Source organism: Dipodomys ordii, unplaced genomic scaffold (assembly GCF_000151885.1).
Source record: "Dipodomys ordii isolate 6190 unplaced genomic scaffold, Dord_2.0 Scaffold29, whole genome shotgun sequence".
NCBI classification, from domain to species: domain Eukaryota; kingdom Metazoa; phylum Chordata; class Mammalia; order Rodentia; family Heteromyidae; genus Dipodomys; species Dipodomys ordii.
Window position 1 is genome coordinate 3357389 of NW_012267245.1, and position 6250 is coordinate 3363638.

Sequence of the window (6250 nt, forward strand, 5' to 3'; positions counted from 1 at the left end):
GGGGCCGGGGCCGCACCCCACCCCACCCCGGGGCGGGGGCCAGGCCGAGTGGGGCCGGAGGACACGGCTGACCCCGGCCGCGTGGGAGCGACCCGGCCCATTGTCCCGGCCACAAGCGCCCCTTTCTCCTGGGCGCACAATGCGCCGACTGTGCGGGCCGGGGCCGGGGGGGGCCTCCCGCGGGCCCCTGGGGGGGCGGAGGAAACGACCCCCCACCCCCCCCATCCGAGGACAGCGTGCTGGAGACAGAAATGGCCCCCTGGTCAACTCTGCCCGAGCCTGACTCAGCAGATGCCGCCGCTCCGGGCTCCCCCTCCGTCCACCGGGCAGGACCCGTCCTGGGGGGGGGGGACACAGGGGAGGGGGGCACTGGGGGCAGGGATGGGGCTCCCGCAGGCAGGGGTGGGGGGTGGGGAGGGGGGATCGGTGTGGGGACCCCGCATTGAGCGTTCATTATCTCCCAATCCGTGCAGCAGTTGTGTAAGGTAAGTTTATTACCTCCCTCCCCACCCCTCCATCGTAGAGGGGGGGGGGACCACGACTGTGAGGCTCAGGGAGGTGAAGTGATTTGCCCAAGGTCAAACAACCACAAGTGGTTGGCAAAAGCCCCTGGCGGCCCTGCTGCATGTGACCCCGGGGCAGAAAAGAACCCCGGAGCCTTGCAGAGGGCGGCCCTGAACGCACGTCCACGTCCTGTTGGTCTTTTAAGCCTTAGTGTGGCTTCCCTTCTTCCATCCAAGTCAACTGGATTGTTGCTATCTCAGACCTGTGTGTGTGTGTGTGTGCACATGCATATGTATATCCATCCATATATACCCATATATATACCCATATATATCCATCTATCCATATATATCCATATATATCATCCATATATATCCATATATATCATCCATATATATCCATGTATATATATATATATATATATGTCTATTATGACTGTGTCTCTGCTGTGCTGCCTGACTTCCTCCCTCCATTTTCTCTCTCTGGCTGAGACCATGCAGGGGGGTGCTGCTCAGCCCCTCTGAGAACCCCCTAGTCCGTAGCACACAGGTCCTGTAGATTTCTCCGCTGGCAGAAGGCAGCAAAGATGGACCAAGACAATGAGACAGACAGTGGATGGGCTCTGGGGGTGCCCAGTCTAGCTCAGAGGTTAGCTATTCAAATGGGGTTTTTTTTGGGGGGGGAGAGGGGGAAGTGGAAATCAGTAAGAGAGGGGGGGCTGGGAGCAGCTTAGCTCTAATGGATGCCACTGTGTGAGACTTGGTACAACCAGATTGTCCTTTTCATTATCTTTTAGATGAGCTAGACCTTTATGTAAAATTGGGCTGGTTTTGCCTATTGGCAGCCGATCAGAATATTGAAAAAAAGAGATTGCTGGGCCAGCAAAACGCATCCATGAGCTGCACCTAGGCAGAGGGTCCCGAGCCTGAGACCGGTGGTCACTGATAGCGAGGGCAGAGCCAAGGCTGAGCACAGGAGGCGGCCGCGGGCAGGCTGCTCACGGGAGGCTCCGTGGCTGCAGGATGCTGGCGTTTGACTGGTGGTACTTCCCCCTTGGTACTACCAGGCAGGTCTTCTGGGGAAGAAACTTTACCTCTGGTATGGGTCCCCTGGCTCAGCTAGCAGCCCTGAGATTTGCACCCAAGGCCTCTCCTCTGTATTCTGTTATTCTGCCTCAGCAAATGAGTGAGGCAATATTCCCACACTTGGTGAGGGTCAGAGGCCCAGGAATGAGGTTTTAGGGGAAGAGGCTGGTTTTGAATATCATCCCCCTTAGGAAGACCAGAGCTCTGAGACCCAAGGGCAGCCTGTCAGGCGTTTCTGCTGGCCAGTCCCGGGGCCAGCCTCTAGATCCCAAGCTTGTTGGCAGATCCCAAGCTCTAGACTGTTAGGCAGGGGGTAAGGGTCAGGTCAGGAGATGCTCCCAACAGGGGCCAAGCCGATCAGGGCCTTACTGGAAGTGAGGTTGTTGCAGCTCTGCACCTGGCTGGTTTTAGGAGTGGAGACAAGTCCTGTCACCTCCCTCTGGCCTGCTCATCTGTTGCGCTGTGGGAAAGGTACGGAACAGCCACTAGCGCCTCCCAGAAATGTCTGTCCTGCCAAGACAGTGGACTTTGCTTCATAACCACCAGACTCCACACGCCTGACCTGGCTCACTTCCTTGTAGAGTCTGCATCCTCGCCCCGGAGTGGATGACAGCATCTGCTTGCTGGGTGTTGACTGCAGAGCCTAGAGACGTGCCAGGCATGCAGGACGGGTGCCAGCACCTTCCTCCTCCAGCCTGCCCTCCCCCTACACACCACACTACACCTCTGCTCTGACAACCCGACGCTCCATCCTGTCACTCAGAGCCCCTGCAGGCCGGGCCCTGGGATTTCCTCTCTCCACGTCATCTTTTCCTTTTATTCATAGATGTGTGGGCTCTCGGTTTGCTTCTAATCCACCCAGTGAGGGTCGAGAGCTGGGTGATGGCTCCTTGCTCAGTGGTGTTTTGGTGAATGGCCGACATTACTTACTCAGGAATGAACTAGATGCAGACCCAGCTCCCGAGGTGTCCTCTCTCTTGCAGCTAAAAGACCAAACCGGTAACTGGACACCTCCAGCCGCTTCTCCAACAAGTGGCTTTTGAGCTACGGTGTGCCAGCTGACCAGGGCAGAGGAGCCTCTGGTGTCAGACACAGGCCAGGGCTAAACACTCTGAAATCACTGGGCTTTGTTCTTACACAGCCCTGGGGTATCGCTCAGGACTGACAGCCAGGAAATGATCGGGGAGGCAAGGGCGTGACCTAGGGTCCTACTCAGCATCGGGGTCACATCCTAGATCATCCAGCTCAGCATCTGCTGGAAGTCTGTTAGAAATGTAAACTGTGGGCCTCGCCCCAGACCTAGGGACCCAAATGCTAGAAGTGGGGCTTTGTGAGGCTCCGCCCTTAACCGTGTTAAGGGCAGGACTGTCTGAGAGGCAGGAGAGGTTAGAGGTGCTGTGGGTTCAGCAGAAGCTGAAGAAGATGAAAAGCAGGAAGGGGGGGGGGGAGACCCAGAGTCCTGGCATGGGATCCAAGGCCAGGGCAAGGTGCTCACAGGAAGCTGGGACACAGACAGATGTCCTGGCTGCGCACTGAGGATGGGAACAGCAGGCCCATTGCTGGGCTCCAGGCCCCCAGAGCAGCAGATCTCTGGGACTGAAGAGCAGTGCATAAGGTGCCCACAGCGATGCAGTCCGGCTCTAGAGCACAGGGATCCTGTGGCCATTGGTTCTCATTCTCTTGGAGCCAGGGATTCTCATGTACCACATGGGAAGGATGCTCAGCTGCTTCCTAAGACTGGGCTCTCTGGTATCCACCCCTAGACAGGAACTGTGTTAGGACCGCCCCTCGCCACATTGCGTGCCCAAAAGCAGCTGCCCTGGAGCTGATACTTGTTATATGTCACCACGCCCTGTGCATGGGCTGGGCATCTTCACCTGGTCAGATGGGGAAACTGAGGCAGCCTGAGGAGGGAGTCTCACTTCCACTCCCTGCTGTGCTCCTGGTGAGCATGCCCTGAGCCACATAGGTAAAGCCATAAGCCAAAAGCATTCCATACAAATCAAGATGGCATCCTAAGGGCTGTTCAAAGAGAAGCAGCCAAACAAAACCAAGATGGCAGCCGAGTCTGTGTGAAGGGCAGGGGTCCTCACAGTGGAGCTGGACAGGCAGCGGGGGCTTGATGCCGAGTCTGGAAGGTGGGGGCAGGGGAGTGGGGGGGGGCAAGTCGGATGGCTTCCCCAATGAGGCCCATAGTACGCCCAGAGGCAAGGGGCTATGCAACGGCCAGGCTCTGGGGCAGCTTGGAAAGCTCTGAATCTCTCCATGCTTAGGTAGTGAGCATCTAGGATGGGCCGGATGTACTGAGCAGCCAGAGTCTGTCTCAGATGAGACTCCAGCCCCGGGGGGTGGGGGGGTAGAGGGCACCGCTGTAGGCCTAGGAGGAAAAAGTTTAGCATCAGACCACTAGGTGTCAGAGCCAGGCTTGGGTCCCAGGGTCAGCTCAGCTTATAAAACCTCTGCTTAGTTTCTCCTGCCCAGTTGTCCAGTCTGTTTAGTGGGACGGTTCTTACCTACCGGCCAAGGGGTGAACAGCACCCAGCAGATTTGCAGGTGTGGCCCACCCTGTCTCGCTCACTGCCCAGCCGGCCTGAGCTGTGCCCTTCAGGGCACAGACCTGGCTCTTAGCCAGGGCCTATCATTCCGTCCCGGACATCTTGTGGTGGGCTAGAAGCCAGGCACCCTAAAGACTTAATGGGAAGGAACAGGAAGGAAAAGGAGTGTGTATTTTGGCTGCTCGCTGGCCAGGCTTCCCAGTGTCTGCAGAGCTGCCAACAAATACCAAGTGCCCACAGATGCCAAGCTCTTCAACCACACATCCAGCCGCTCCCATAGGGGAGAGAACGGGGCCCTACGGTCTCCATGCGAGCTTAACCTTTCTCCAATGGACCACGTGACCAGGTGCAAATCATTTCCCTCTCTGAGCTTTTCATTTATCAAATGGACACAACCACCACGAACAAGGTGGCATTGCCAATCTAGAAGATTCTGCATGGAGCAAGCCCTGATTGCTTCCTGAGTGGCTAAGATCATAGGGGTGAGCCACCAGCATGTGGCATGCGTACCTCTTTTTTTTTTTTTTGTCAGTCATGGGGCTTGAACTTTGGGCCTGAGCGCTGTCCCTCAGCTCTTCAGCCCAAGGTGAGCGCTCTACCCCTTGAGCTACAGCACCACTTCTGGTTTTCAGGTGGTTTATTGGAGATAGGAGTCTCACAGTCTTTCCTGCCCAGGCTGGCTTTGAACTGCGATCCTCAGATCTCAGCCCCCTGAGTAGCTAGGATGACAGGCGTGAGCCACCAGTGCCTGGCATGTATGTCCTTTTCTTAAGCCTTAGAGATGAAGTCTCGTTATAGTCCCAGACTCCTGGCTCTGGGACTCCATCCTCCGGCCCTGGCGTCCCCAGCGAGCAGGGCCCGCCAGCCAGTGAGCCGGGTCACCAAGCCTGGACCCTGACCTATTTCTCAGAAGTGCCTTTCTGCCCTGTGAACTGGGGGGACCCTAGTTAGCACTGGCTTCCTCCAAACATTCCTGTTCCTGAGGGCTCTGGGAACAGGAGAACAGATTTAATTAACTCCCGGTGATTGGCAGCGTCGTGTTTTTATCTGGGCTCCGTCGCCATGGCAGCCTCGTGGGGGGGGCTGTCGAGGGGGCGGGCAGAGCCATTGTTCTGCCATTGTCTGTTCTGGAACGCAGGCCCAGGGAAGAAGGCCTGGCACGGGCACCAAGTGGCACATGGCTGGAGGCAGCCAGGGAAGGCAGACAGAAGCCATCTGGGGAGAGGCTGGGTGGTGGCTGGCCCGGTGTCCTCCCAGCCGGGGGCTCCGGCCGGCTGCGGGCCGCACCCGGGCTAGTGCCTGCACACGGGGGTATTCCAGGAACGGGGGGCGGGGCTGGAGCTCCTGGAAGAGACCCCAAAAGGTTCAAGTAGCAGCACTGACCACCCACTCGGGTCGGGCTCCGTGGCCAGTCCTGGGTTCACGTGACACAGCTGGTCGCCACCCGGCCCCTCATCTGTGACGTAGGACCCACCAGGAAACCCAAAGAGTGCGTGTGTGCGTCCCCATGTGTGCAGGTGCACACGTGTGTGCGTGTGTGTGCACACGGGTGTGCGTGTGCGCACGGGTGTGCGTGTGCGCACGGGTGTGCGTGTGTGCGCGCGCGGGTGTGCGTGTGTGTGCGTGTGCTCACGGGTGTGCGTGTGCGCACGGGTGTGCGTGTGCGCACGGGTGTGCATGTGTGTGTACGGGTGTGCGTGTGTGTGCGCACGGGTGTGCATGTGTGTGCTCACGGGTGTGCATGTGTGTGCACGGGTGTGCATGTGTGTGCGCGCACGGGTGTGCATGTGTGTGTGCTCACGGGTGTGCATGTGTGTGTGTGCGCACAGGGTGTGCATGTGTGCGCGCGTGTGTGTTCAGGCTCCTGGCAGAGGGCATCCCAGGAAGGCTCCCCTGCGCTCCGGGCTCCGGGGGTGGTGACCGTCACCGGCCGCCCTGCCACCCTCTGCGCTGTCAGCGCCTTCCTGCCCCCTCTCAGGGGGAGCTGGGATGGCGGCGAGTGAGGGGCCGGGCAGACCCGAGCTGCATGCAGTCTTCTCGCTGTAGAGGGGACGGGATCAGGGTGGGGAGGGCAGGCGCGGCCGAGCCCCGCGGGGCTGCCCCGGG